This window comes from Pteropus medius, unplaced genomic scaffold, assembly GCF_902729225.1.
Source record: "Pteropus medius unplaced genomic scaffold, Ma_sr-lr_union100, whole genome shotgun sequence".
In the NCBI taxonomy this organism is placed as follows: domain Eukaryota; kingdom Metazoa; phylum Chordata; class Mammalia; order Chiroptera; family Pteropodidae; genus Pteropus; species Pteropus medius.
Window position 1 is genome coordinate 4891174 of NW_024352785.1, and position 15483 is coordinate 4906656.

At 38.0% G+C, this 15483-nt stretch overlaps 1 pseudogene; it reads right to left on the bottom strand.

The window, feature by feature from the left end:
• Nucleotides 1-377: 377 nt before the first annotated feature.
• On the bottom strand, nucleotides 378-495 carry LOC120591025 (uncharacterized; annotated as a pseudogene).
• Nucleotides 496-15483: the final 14988 nt, after the last annotated feature.

Consider the following 15483-nt stretch of genomic DNA (forward strand, 5'->3'; position numbering starts at 1 on the left):
CAGAAAAATTGCTGGATATTTTCTCTTATTTGTTGTTAGTTGGGTTGTAGAGGGTGCTGGAAAGTTCTTTGGGATTTATTTCTGAGAATACGGTGTATCCTTGAATAAACCTAGAAATTGTGATCAGATCCTGTATCAGCATCTGATAAAATGTAGCTATAATTACTACATCACATACTATTTGGGTAAACTCATCAGATAGGCCTGGAGGAAAATTTGGTTGAAATTAAACTGGATATTTTAATAGTATTTTTCATTTATGGGTTGTGCTGAAGGGATATTCTTTTTTTCTTTTTTTTTAGGCGAGGCAACCCTTGGTTGACCTCACAGATTGCAAGGACCTTGTCAGCTTACAATCCCTTATTATTTAATTTTTACACCTACAACACCTGGTCTTTCTAGGTGATCTCCATCTAAGTACTAACCAGGCCCGACCCTGCTTAGCTTCCGAGATCAGATGGGATTGAGCTTGTTCAGGGTAGCATGGCCATAGACTAGGATATTCTCAATATTATTATGGTTTAGATTGGCTGTCCTAAAAAATAGACAGGAATCTGCTTCTGAACCTGAGATGCCATCATTTATTACCCTCACTCCCAAGTATTGATTATGATTTATTTGCAAATTAGATCACTGAGTGATTACAATCATCTTTTTCAAGGGAGTAGAGAGTCACATCTTCTTTGAAGAACGAAAGTTGATCTTTCCGCTTGTCATGTCATCTATTGTCACATAATAAACCACCCAAAATGTAATGCCTTGAAACAATAGTCATTTCATTAAGCTCAAAATCCATGGGTTAGGAATTTGGGCAGGGCTCAGCTGGCAATTCTTCTGTCCCATGGGGCACTGATTAGGGTAGCTCAGTTCACATCAGCTGGTACTGTTGAGATTTGGAGGGTCCAAAAAGTATTCACTCATAAGTCTGCTGCCTTATTTGTGTCAACTGATCTCTGGACTCAGCTGGGCCCCTCTCTCTTTTCTAGTTTCAGAGCTTCTTCACATGTTTACTTCACAGGGTAATTGAACTTACATGGTGGCAAAGGGCTCTAAGAGAGTGTGTTCTCAAAAGTAGAAAGTGTCTCTTATGGACTGGACCCAGATATCAGTACAGCATCACTCCCAGGGTATTCTATATGCCAAAGCAGTCGCAGAGCACACTCAGATTCAAGGAGAGTGGACATATACTCCCAAATATATACCAAGGAGGAGGGTCAATAAATTCATGACCACTTTTAATCCATTGTACCATCCTTTTCCACTGTTAACTAGTGAACCTGGGTGAGGATCACCGGTATTCATTGTCAGGCTGCCATACATAGGCTCAGCCTCCTGCCATAATCAGAACCCAATCAGAGCAGAATAGGACAGAAGGTGAGTGGAATATCAAATTGTCTCTTTAGGTGCCTTTAACCAGATGAAAATGAGATAATATAATTTGGTGCAGGAGATTGGCCTAATAGCCGAAACAATTACTCAGCAATTTGGAGCCAGAATGTCATTCCTTCATTCATTCATTTTATTCCATTTAATAAATACAGTCATTCCTTGGTATCTGTGGGAGATTGGTTCCTAGAACCCCCTGACCCCTTCCTTTTAGCGGATATAAAAGTCTAAGGATTCTCAAGTCCCTTATGTAAAATAAAATGGTGTATTTGCATACAACCTACATACATCATCCTATATACTTTAAATTATTTTTAGAGTACTTATAATACCTAATGCAATGTAAATGTTATGGAAAGAATTGTTATGTTATATTCTTTAGGAAATGATGACAAGAAAAAAGTCTGTACATGTTCAGTATGGCAGCAACCATTTTAGGCTTAACTACACAGTATGTGTCAACAACAACATAATGTTTAAAAAAATATATTTTCAATCTAAGGTTGGTCGGATCTGTGGGTGTGGAACCTGCAGATATAGAGGGCTGACTGTATTTATTGAGTGCCTACTTTGTGCCAGGATCAGAGGGAAGCACATTCTTGGAAGAGAAAGAAGTGCAAAATAGGAGGAACAGGGTGAAGGTAAGTGTGTCTGGAACCATGAATCATGGGAGAGGTGTAAGAAATGAAAATGGAGAGAAGCAGAAGTCAGAAAATTTAGGACCTCAAAAGCCATAGACAAGGAGTTTGGATTTTATTTGGAGTGCAAAAGGAAGCCAGTAAAGGCATAACTTGATTGATATTGTAAAAAGACCTCTCTGGCTCCCAGGGGTGGGGAGAATGGACTGTGAGAGCCCTGAAATGAAGGAGATCATGAATGGGGGCGTGGGTGTGTGTGTGTGTGCGTGTGTGTGTGCATGTGTGTGTGCATGTCCCAGTGAAAGCCAAAGGCCAGGTATTAGTGCTGGAGATGGAAACGATTGATTCAAGAGATATTTAGGAGGTAACCTTGATAGGGCTTGGTGATGGGTTGGAAGGGGTACAGAGGGAGAGGAAGGTCTCAAAGGGGAATACTAGGTTTCTGATAACAGAGATCCACTGTCATCTCATCCTGCCATGTCACCCAACTTATGACAGAATAATTGGATTGTTATTTTCACTCATTTCAGCTTGCTTTTTAGAGTGAGGCTTCTATATCACCATGTGGCTTCTATAAATGGTACCAGCAGTGAGCCCAGAAATGTTAAAAGACACTAAATATATTTTCAAAGTGCCTTTCAATTCACTAAGGGAAAAAAAGAGGGGAAGTGCCTTCCTAACCCTTTTACTGTCAGCATATTTAGCTGAGCCAAGTAACACAAGCTTTCCCAGTGTGAGTGTCTCAGTGCACCTTTGAAAAGTAGCTAACCTGATCATGAAAATAAAGTTGAGAGACTCAAGCTCTGTGGGAGATTCTGACTTGTTCCCCCAGCCTTCCACAGAAAGAACTCTGAGATACCTTACATCCCTGCCACAATAGTGCTCTTCCTCTTGATTTATTTTCTCAGATGAAGAGAGATTGAGTGATCACAGCTCCAGCTTTGTGCCATCATGAACAACCTTAATCAATCATAGCTTTAGACACTGGGCCAAACAAGATGCCAGAAGAACATCTGAGTGAGAATTATTTTCTTGGCAAATCTTTGCGAATCTTCAGATTGCAGTTTTTCATTCCAATCTGAGTGGAAAGTGAGTTTGGACACCAGGATAAAAAAGTAGTTTATCGTTGGAGGAGTTGTGGACAGGCATACCTTAAAGATGTAGCAATGGAGGGAAATAAATGTGCTCTATCAGCCAGATGTTACAGTTTCTGGCAAGGAAATACTGTAGGTTAAAATTTTCAGGCTCTGCTTGGCTTCACTGCTTAGTTGGTTTTTCATCTCCCTTCTGTAAAAATTTCCAGGCTCATGTGAGAAACTTGTACAAATAAATCAAAGGATCAGAATCAAATCATTTCGATATCCAAAACTGTGATCCTTACCTCTGACAAATAAATTTTGCTTCAAGTGACCTGTTTCCTTGGCTCTTCACATTCCACAGTGTGCTATGCTCAACTTAGAGCAAGCTTTTTAGAATTATTTCTATTACCAGTCTTTAATTTACACAAATAAATAGAAATTTGTGGTCACTGCCTTCTGTTCTATTTGTACCAGGCTAAAGGTTCTAAAGACTTATATGCACAGACTAAATATCTCCCTCTCAGGGCCATTGCATGAGATAGCTCCAGTGGACACCATTCACATTGTTTTTCCTTTGAGTCCCATCCGCTAGGCAGTGCCAAAGGATGTCTTTCATATGCCCTTTGGAGTTATGGAAGGAGGCAACCTCTTTGTTCACCACCCATGAACTAATGCCATGAACCTACGAAATGCCCTTTTCTCGCTTGTGGTACCTAGGGTGCCTCCAGGCTATCTTGGCCTTACTTGGCCGCAGACTTTCCCCTTCACCCTGGTTGTGTAAACTGCTTATAACTTGGCTTTTGCTTTTGTTTCTTGAAAGTATTTTGTCCTAATGGTACTAGGACCCTGCCCCAAGCCCTACCTAGCACTTTTCATTTCCTGTCTTTTGTACCCACCCCTTAGGAACATTCTATTTCTTCCTTTCTCTTGGAGTGGATTAGGTACTGAGGCAGAAATATTGTCCACAATCTTACCCACCTGAGGTTACCCCAAACGGCTGAGAATTCCTCAACCTAATGCATACCCACAAGAGTTTCCTTAGTCTACCCCAACCCTTGGCTAGAGTCTTGTCCCACCAAGTTAAGTTTGCCTCAGTCTACTCCAGAAATTCATTCGGAACTGATCCCTTAAAATATTGTGGCTTGTCCTGCTGTGAAATCATGCTCAACCATGATCCTGCCATTTTGGTCTTATTCTCTTCTTGAAGGATCACTTTTGAGGGTCTAGTGGGCAACACAAGAGATGACGATATCCTATTATAAAATTGGATACTTAAGTGTAGGCCAGGTTGTAAATTGCTTAAAGAGCCTCTGACAGCAAAGTTTTAAATTTTATTAATGAAACATGTCAATGAATACCACATTTTTTCTGTCTTTGTTATATGTAAAAAGCTCAAAATATTTGGAAGATCAATTCCCAAACATCAGATCCTCTTACATTGTGCTGGCCAGTGACATAAACCTTCTTATCCTGCTCTGTCATTCTAGCCTTTCCATCCAAGCTCCCCTATCTTTAGGAATTTAGACAAAAGGAGGAAGTTAGATATAAGAGATGCAAACCACAGGGTATCTTCAGTGGTTGTTTTTCTTTGTGCTGAGTAGGATGAGATCTGCCCTAACCTTCCTAAAGGGACTCATAAAGCTCTGGTCATAACGAATTTTATTCTGGGAAATAAACCAAAAATCAAAATTTAGATTTTTTCAGTGCTGTACTCCAGTGATCCAAAGAAAATAGTGAGTTGAATATTTGCAAATACTGTGATGGGACTTGGACCATTGTAATCTGCACACAGATTTAAGACACATGAAATCCCTGTACTCTGCAGTGGCTCCCCATGGGTGACATCACTTGTTATGAGTTTGAGAGGGAGTAGCTCAAAGAATGTAATGGAAAAATCCCAAATGCATATGTAATTGGTTATGAATGCCAGAAAGTTCACTGTGTTTATACCAGGAGGACTGACTGAATGTTTTAGGAATCAAGAGTCTTTTTTGCTGTTACCACAAAATTGTCTGTGGAAGATCTTATTCCTCTTACTTATAAACCCAGATCCTGTTGGTTAGGAACCCAGGCCTAAACATAGGGACCTTCATCCACTGCCTTTTTGGCAGGGATGGGAGGCATGGTATCTAGGGACAAGGGGTAAAATCCCACTCCTTATCTCTAACAACCTCACCCCACTTTCAGAATGAGAGGATTCAGGTAAATGGTCAAAACTGCTTCCTCAGTTTTTGCACAGTAGACACATATACTGGGACCTCATGGCTTGGTGAAAAGAGCCCCTTTTTTAAGAGCCCTTTTTTTTACACCGGACTCACTGGACTAGGCCTAAGGCCCTGACCATTACTGGCTGAGTGACCCTGGGTAAGTGCCTTAATCTCCCTGAATTTCAATTTCCTCATATGCAAAAGTGGGGATAAAAATACCTATCTTATAAGAATTGTTGTGAGAATTGAAGATAATAAAAAGCTATTATTTTTATGTTTCTCACAGAAATTTATAGCCAATAATAGCTATTATAAGTATTTGCGATTATCTTATCATCTCCCTCTTCTATCACTTCCTCCTGAGAATTTCGTACAAATTCCCTAGTAACAACTGGGTACTGAGGAACATTCTAGTTCTTCCTTTCTCTTAGAGTGGATTAAGTACTAAGGCAGAAATATTGTACAAACTTACCCCAAACTGCTCAGAATTCAACCTAATGCACACCCACAAGAGTCTTCTTATTCAGAACCTGAGCAAGCAGAAGCTAGCTTGCTTGACTCATGTTTGCGGGGTCCCCTTTGCCATGCTCAAAGAGCCTCAGATACAGTCTGCAGCTCCACTTTACCAGTTAAAATCAGGTCACCCGCATGAAGCACAGCATCTCTTCATGGAAGGCTCGGTTAATGTTTGTGCTCTGAAGAGTAAAGGAATTAACATAATCATCACACTTTGCTTAGATATCAGAAATGATTACTTATTTCTAACTTTTAATAACTTTCGTACTATAATCATAACTTTACCTGTAACCATAGATTTTAAATTAATATACTTCTCAAGTGTGTAGAAATGTAACTTTTTTATGTCTCCATGTTGAATTCAACTGACTCAGGACCTCACCATGTCTCACTCACCTTTTCTTCAGATGATGGGAAAAATAATCTTGATTTTGCAGATGAAAGGTAATTTAGTCACATTCAGTTTAAAATTTAGCCTCTCAGTTAATTATATTCAGTTCAGGATTTAGAGTAACACAATTTAAAATTCATAGCCTTTTCTTCCATCCCTCTAGTGGTTTGGGGGTACAGAGGAACTTATAGACTGTTAAAGTGTTGGGGCAGCATGTGTGGTCTACAGGCTGGCCTCAGTTCTTCATCAGCCTCCACCGGCACTTTAGGATTTGGCCCCTGTAGCTCTACATCTGCTGCTGATGTAGCTGGCCACACCTGGTTGGGGGACTTAGACAGAAATATCATGCAGATGTCTGTCATCCCTGCCAGAACTTCTGGTGACCAGGTCCATGTCTACTGCATCCTCTTCACTCTGGTATTTTTTAAAGTCCTCTGGCCTTTATGGTCCTTCTGAGTGCCATACAGGAGAGACATGAACTTCTGGATGACCCGCATATTGTTTTCAGTCCCTCCCTCTGCCCAAACACAATGTTCCATCTACCCTGTGACAATTCCAACACACTGAGAGAAAGTGTCCTCTCATAGTTCCAGATGGGAAGCGGAGCAGAAACCTCCCCCATGTTCAGCCTACTCCCAAACCACCTGGGATCTTTTTAGTCTCACACTTCTTTCTTAGACTGAGGCCTAGAAAATGGGGGACATTGTTGGTTACCATTCTGAGAGCTCTTCCTCTTCCTTACTAAAAGAAACCCAATTTTGTTCAGGGTACCAGTGTCATTAGTACTAATATTCACCTTTCCAGACTTCTTTTCACTAGGGATGGACAATAAGATGTAAATGGAAAATATTGAGTAGGCTTCTTAAAAGCTATTGTTTTCATGACTTAAAAAAAAGCTGATGTGCATCTTTTGCCTTTGTTTTTTATTTTTCTGCTTTCTTGCTGTTTGGAATGCATACATGATGTCAAGAGCTAGAGCAGTCATCTTGCAACCAGCAAGCCCCATACTAAGGCAATAGGAAGCTAAGAGGAGTCTGGACCATTGATGACTTGAGTACAGATCTGAACTACTTATCTTTAGACTTTTTGTTAGTAAATAAATCACTGTTTACTTATGCCACTGTGATCAGGTCACTTGTACATGCAGCTAAAGCAATAAAAATTGATTAACTTGGGTACCAAATTTATCTTAGTCTTGCTACCTCTAAATATATGTGGCCTCTCAACCTCTCTACATGCACCCCTCAGAAACCCTGGTACATCATTGCAGGGAATGAGGAATCCCTGGATTCCTCAGTACTGCTGTAAAAAGCCTTAGCCTCTTGAGACACAGAAATGTAAACAGTATAGAGGGAGGAAATATTGGTTTTCACTTCTCTTGGACACATTTCACATACCATAAGGATTAGATCTGTAGCTGTTTGTTTCCCTAATGATGTAGATAATTGCTCTGATCCAAAAGGATAATAAAACTTCTCTTATCTCCCCCAAAGCCAAACATCCTGTGATAGGCCTCTAGGTTAGCTCCTAAGAATTTATACATAAGAAGAGGTGAAGCCTGGACCTCTCTAGGCTGGAACTCTAGGCTATCTGACTCCTGGAGAAATTTTATTTACAGTCCATATGGTTAGGGTTCTTCTCATCTCCATCTCAAGGCAACAAGTTTTTGTTTTCCTTCTCTTATTTTGGGATGGGAATAAAGGCAGCTGCTTCTCTCTTGTGTATAAACTGACAAAATCCATTATTCTCCACCACCCACTATTCAAGTTAAAAGATTCCATGGCTCTTATTGAGAAGCCTGCGGGACTAGGTGTGGTGAACCCATGCTGCAGTGTTCTTCTGGTTGTTGATCTAGTTGTATCAATAAAGAACTCTTTTCTCTGGCCCAGATGCCTCATGTCTCAGCAGTATTCACATATAAAAAGTAGATAACTGTGCAAATGGCACAACACATCCCAGTCCTTGACAAAACAATTGTATCTGTATATTTCCTACTTTGTGGTACATTTTATAACCACATTTTTTTTATTCCCCTCTATTCAGGCTCTTCTAAAAACTAAAAGCTCTCTTTGGTCTAAACAACCTGATTCTTTCACAATCCTGGATGAAGCAGACTTTATGAACTTAACTTAGAAGTCTAAATGGGAACATTTAATCTTTTATCTTTGCTATGTTCTTTCCTCATTCTGAAGAAGGCTTTTGGAGATGTAATGACACAGGAATAAAATATGTATTGTATAATATTTCAAAATATTCGCTTCTTGTACTGTTTTATATTAGCTGGCATGACATTGGCATGTTACATGGTGCTGTAACCTTTCACTATACTATAAATTTAACCCATTGTGGGGCTTCTTCAGGACCACAGTAGCAGTGCCTCTGCAGACTTCGTTCATCTGGTGCTGTGCCATTCCACTCTGTCTCTTGTCACGATATCCTTCTGGCATGGACATAGCAGTTTGCATCTTGGAGGTGGTACAATGTGTGTCCATCAACCGCTTATCTTCTTTTTTTCCTTTAAATCTGGTTGGTTAATGGCCACAAATTCTATGTTCCTTTTCTCATTGAGGAGTAAGGTCTGTTTTCCTTCCCTCTGAATCTGTGTACCATCTGTGATAGTGACTGATAGAATACAGCAGAAACAATGCTGCACTAGTTTCTGGACCTCAGCCCTAAGACATCAGCTCCTTCCACTTTACGGGAAACACTCTTACAGCTCTGAGCCACCATGTAAGCAGTCCAGCTATCCTGAAGAAATGATCAGATGAGGAGGACTAGGAGCCCAGCCAAGCCTAGGCTTCTGACTCTCCTTGTCAAGACATTGAGCATATGAAGGAATTCATCTTTAACCTTCCAGACCAGCTACCCTTCAGCTGAATACCTGAGTGACTGTGGTTAGTGTTGAATGGAGCAGAATTGCCCAAATGAACACTCTCTGAATTCCTGTCCCCCAAAATTATAAGATACAATTAAATTGGCTGTTGTTTTAAGCTGCTAATTTTAGGGGGGAGTTTATTACACAGCATTTAATAACTAAAACATTCTGATTCATTGCTGTCCTTCTTGGTCACTAGCATCTATTTTCCCCTCTCTTCAACCTAAGACAGCCTCATAGCATCTCCTACATTGATTTTACTCAAATGCTATTTATTATAATAATAGTGGTTCAAGAAACCATATAGAAAGTTAATTGTCAGACAAATTGCTTAATAGCCTAGAATGTGAACTGTGATCATATTTGGATATTCTGAGGATCTAGGTCTGTCCTCTACTTGGCGAGATAGTAGATTCACTCAGAAGTAGATTTTTAATCATAATCTTTATGTTAAAAAAAATGGAATGCTTAATCTTTTGCTAGTTCATTATAAGAGAAGTACAGACAAGTCATGAATGTTAAGAAAATACTTTCAAAAACAGAAATAGCATTTTTGAAAGCATGAAACTAAATGCAACAAAATAAAATTATACAGAATATTAAGGAATACGTAAAACTACACTACTAAAATGGTTACTATTTTTAAAGAATAACATGTAATTACAACTGAGAAAATAAAACAAATTGAAAGATTGTATTTGAAGATTTAGGTTATGAAAAAATACCCTAATTAATGAAATATAATTATGTAAATATTTAATTGTTTAGAGTTTTATTTTAAATAATTTTTTTCTATAAAGTTGAATTGTTCAGAATAATGTATTTCATAGATATATAAATTAAGGTCATAAAATAAATTTTGATTATTGAAAAAATATATGATTATTAAGAAAAATCAAAGTCTCCCCCCCAAAAAGGTAGATTTTTAAAAATCCCTAATCAACATGATCATTATTTATACTGATAGATGCATTGGTATTAATAAACCCTAAGCAGCCTCAGGATTTGAATTTCTTTCCTATTTAAATATTTCAAGATTTATAAAATACAACTTTGATCAATGCAAAGAAATAGTCAACATACAATGATGTAATTAGTGTCCAAAAGCTTAGAAAAAAATAACATTTTTAAAATATTCAAAGCAGAAACAGGATTAAATTTCTGTGCTTCTCAGGGGGATTTAGATGAAAAAGGAAGAGGCAAAGAGGTTGCAATATGTTTGCATAGTTACACCATTTTGATTTTTCTTCTAAAATTTTAGAAATTTTCTTCCTTCAAAGTTCTTTTTTTCACTGGAGCCTATCTGTGTTGCATGGTAGACAAAACTGAGTTACTCCAGGAATGGTTATCAACCCCATCAGACCCAAGCCCCCTTATTCTCCTGAAATAAAATTCATGAGTAATGTAATCTGTCTCCACAAGTATTTTTAATATAATAGATAATGCCCTAATTTTAATGTAGAAGAGAAATAAAAGGAAAACAATTTATAATACAATATTTTAATATGTAAGAACTTGGGCTTAATGAAGGATAAAGGGATCAAATATATGGTGAAGAAAGGATATTTGACTTTGGGTGGTGAACACACAATGCAATATACAGATGATATATTATAGAATTATACACTTGAAACCTAGGTAATTTTGCTAACCAATGTCATCCTAATAAATTTAATAATAATAAAAAGAATAATGAAGAATTAGGTGCTTGCACACACACATAGGAATCACTATAATGGTGGTGGCTACAAATGATTCAAGTGTGGTATATTGGAGACTCATACCACAAGCATTGTTGCCAGATGATTTTGTTTTCAAGAATTATGAACTGCTGTTGGTAACATACTGAACAAAACAAAGTAAAGTTGTCCCTTAATTTACCAAGTTCTTGCATTCTGATTTTTCAAATTCTGGAGTGGCTCCATAGTGTAGTGGTTAGCATGTCTGCTTTACACGCAGAAAGTCCTCGGTTTGCACCCCAGGTGAAGCCACAGACCATACCCCGGGTGCACCAGGCCCCAAGTGCACTCCCCGAGTATGTGGGATCCACCTTCAGAGATCCAGATTTTAAGGGGAGACGGCAACATCCGTAGGTCAGGAGTGGAGGTGGGGAGTGGGATTAAAGAGGGGAAAAAAATTCCATTGTATGTTAAATTTATTATACATTAAAACCATCACGACTTTGTTTTCATGAGTGTCCAGTGGAATATTCAAAAGTCATGTGGCTATGGGATATTTCTCTATTGTGTAAGATTGTCCAACGCATTCACAATATGTACCATTCCTGCTTCTTCCATCACTGTGATGACAAAATTGCCTCTATAGAGTAGGGTTGTCAGCTTAAATACAGAATGCTTTGTTATATTTGAATTTCAGAGAAATAACAAAAGTTTTCAGTATAAATATGTCCTATGCAATATTTGGGATATACTTTCACGCAAAAAAAATGTGTTGTTCTCTAAAATTCATATTTAACTAGGCGCCTTGTATTTTTATTTACTAAATCCGGCAACCATACCCTAGAGGAAGGTACTAATCTCTTGAGAACCACACTGCTCAGCAGGCTCAAGACTTCAAACCAGACTTCCAACATCTGGAACCATGACCCCAGGGAACACTAGGGCATCTCATGAGGAAAAGAGACAGACACCAGTGTGTGAGGGCACTGCCACTTTCCCTTTGTGTTACCCACTGCCTACAACATGCAGAAGTTCTCTAATACCAGTATGTTTTTTGGGGTCAGTTCAAACTAGCCTATGGCATTGCATTTACTTGTCTTTCAGTTCTCTATGCTAATTTTAATTTAAAGGAAGTCACAAAGGGATCCAAGGCCAATTTTTTCTAAGAAACAATTTAAAACATTTCCTTTATTAGGAGAAAGGGGACAGTTAACCTTTCAGTGATTTTCATGTTGGCATATCATCTCTCTGGAGATAATGAAGATAAATTGAGAAAAAACTTCGCACTTTATTGCATCTTTTGCTGCACATAGTTCTTCTGACATGGGTGATATTAAGAGAGAACAGAAGGAGGAAAGAGAGGGAGAGAGAAATAAAGATGTGTATGTCTGTTTCTCCTACATGAGCGCGAGCTTTTCTGAGGAGAGGTGTCGTGATTCTTTCTCATACGTCTCCCCAAAGGTGCCTAGTATAGTACCTTATACGGTGGAAACTAAATTTCTCCCTAATGTGATAGAAAGAATCAAAGGCACTAGGGTAAAGTAGGTGTCATAATAAATAATATCATGATATATATTATATGTCAGTCAAAAATAAGTAAATTATTTTTGCAAGACCTAAAAAATATTTTGGAGCAAATTCTCTCAGTTTTTTAAAAATTTATTTATTTAAGTTAATTTCAAGTATACAGTACACTGGTTAGACAACTATGTAGATCATAAAACAATCTCCCCAATTGCTCCCTCCCTCCTCTGACCCTCCACTTAGCCAATGTATTAATGCTAACTGCATTCCCTATGCTGTGTTCCCCATCCCTGTGACCATCTATCAAGTACTAATTTGCACTTCTTTAACCCTTCGCCCCATTCTCCCAGCCCCCTGACCCCCACCCCTCTGTCTATCACCAAATTGTCCACTATATTTGTGAGTCTGTTCTTGATTAGTTTGTTCTTTTTGTTCCTTAGATTCCGCATATAAGTGAAATCATATGGTATCTATCTTTCTCTGTCTGACTTATTTCACTCAGCATAATAACCTCTAGGTCCATCTATGTCGTTGCAAAAGCTAGGATTTCATTTTTTTTAATTGCTGAGTAATATTCTGTAATTTCTTTATTCAATCGTCTGTAGATGGGCATTTAGGTTGCTTCATAACTTGACTATTGCAAATTGTGCTGCCATGAATAAAGGGTGCATAGATTTTTACAAATTATTGTTTTGGTTTTCTTTGGATAAATACCCAGAAGTGCAATTGCTGGGTCAAATTCCCTCAGTTTTATAGATGAGGAAAAAAAGATTCAAAGTCTTAGCTTCTTTGAATAATATGTTGGAGTGGGAAGCCGGGCCTCCTGAAAATGGCTGCAGATTTTATTTTATTTCCCAAAATGTTTCTTCAGAAGAGTGGTCTTGGGAGGTTACTTTACTAAAGTTTCTTTAGTAAAGTAAGTTAGGAAGATGTTGTCTACCATCTTTCACTTTTCTAGTTCACAGTATACATTATCAAATTAAAAATTTTGAAAAGTCCTCAGTAAGTGAACTTATTTTACTGGTCAACTCAGCATTTCCGAAACATAGATGATCATGAACCTCTGCCAATATGATGCCTAAGATCTTTCAGAAATAATACTCTACCATGTTGCCAGAGGATTTGAAATATATAAACATGACAATGGACTTGGCAAGCAGTGGCCACAGACTCAATGTAAAGTGGATTTTACTGTAGAGGCTCCCAAAGAGGCCTGTGAATATAGCCGCATCAAAATCACCAAAGAAGCTTATGAAATGCGGATTGTTAGACTTTGTATTCTCCAAATGCAGAGTCTCTAGATCTACATGGGGCCCAGTAATGTGTATTTGTAAAGTTCTATAAGTCGGTGAATTACAGCCCCTCCAGGACTTAGTCTGAAAAAGCTATGTTGCCTAATATTACATCAGCACATTTTAATGGAATGTAAAACTGCCCTAGACCTGTGTTTCCTGTAATCTCAGTCATTGAGGAACTTGCAGTGGAGACACTTGTACAAATTAACGGGAAAATGCAAGATTACCTAACATTATTATTATTATTTTTCCTGTGGAGAAGGCAGGAGTCTATGTGATTACAAAGAAAGAGAGACTTCATGGAGTCTTTATGATTTACACAGAAGTCTGGGTTTGGGCCTCTGAAGAGATAATATATTTTGAGTTATATTTGTGTTACGGGTTGAATTGTGTGAAATGTTGAATTCCTAACCCCCAGTGTCTCAAAATGTGACCTTATTTGGAATAGGCTTGTTGCAGATGTAATCAGTTAAGATGAGGTCAACTAATATGGCTAGTGTCATAGAAAGGGGAAATTTGGACATAGACATGCACATAAGGAGAGCGTAGGTGAAAATGAAGGCAGAGCTTGGAGTGATGTTTGTAAAAGCCAAGGAATGCCAAAGAATTCTAGCAAACCACCAGAAGCCAGGGGATAGGCATTGAACAGAGTCTTCCTCTCAATCTTCGGAAGGAATCAACCCTGACTTCTAGCCTCCAGAACTGTGAGACAATAGATTTCTGTTGGTAAAGGCACTTAATTTGTGCTTTATTATTATAGCCCTAGCACACTAATACACATATCCAGAAGTTACCATAGGTCATATGGTTATCTTTCTGTTCCTGTGTCTCTATCTCCTGTGGAACTCTCCCACCTCCTAGGCCTCCACAGCCCTTCAGTGGCATCTGTCTGTGGCTTCTAGATAGTTTTGCGGTAAACATCTTTCCACAAGCATTTTCACTGCAAATATTTTCACCACATAAGTATTTGGCCATGAGGCAATTTCACAGAAAAAGATAAAAGAATAAAAAATAAAAGAGGGACATTAAAAAGAATGTAATGAAACATGAAAAATTAATAACAAAATTAAAAAGACTTTACTCCAAAAAATGAAATGCTTTGTCTTTGAAGTCTTTTGCTCATAGTGTACATTTCTTTTTTGCTTGTTGATTCATTTTGTTCGGGATCACACTTTTTTTCTTTTACACTACAATTTCTTTTTCTATTAAGAGAGGTATCAGTTTCAAACTAAAGAACCAATAATTAATGCTCTCAAAGACTGTTGTGAATTATTAGCCACCTATCTTATATTTGCCATAGCATGGTAAACTTTTGGTTTGAATGGATGAGAGGGAAGGCTATGCTCACTGAAGGATTTGCAAACTGATACGTTATTATTTTCTAGTATGGTATGCAATCTAGCATTGCAATCTGGTTTTATACATAGTTGTTATCTACTATTTTAAGACCACCATGTCTACTTATCACTGTATAAACCATTATGAGGGCTAAGATTTATATAATATAAAAATTGGAGTACTGTGAGAACTTATTTGCCAATACAGAAACGAAACCAAACTGACAAAATACATTAAGTCTGCCAAGTGTAAACAAAACTGTCAACCAGTTATTTTATCTTTTACAGCAAAATTGCATTATAGCCAATTAGTCATGGAGTGAAAATGCATGTGGAAAACACGCTGTGGCAAAGATGTTTACAAAACAATGGACATGTGTCTATGGATAAGAAGTCAGGAAAGTTGTTGATAATGATAATAAACTGCCCACCTCTATCACATTCCCCTGGTGATATTATAAGAGCATGCACAGTTCTTTAGTCTTTTTATTACTTATTACTATTACTAATAATAGTAACAAAAAAGCTGTGTTGATTATCTACAACTAAGAAGCTT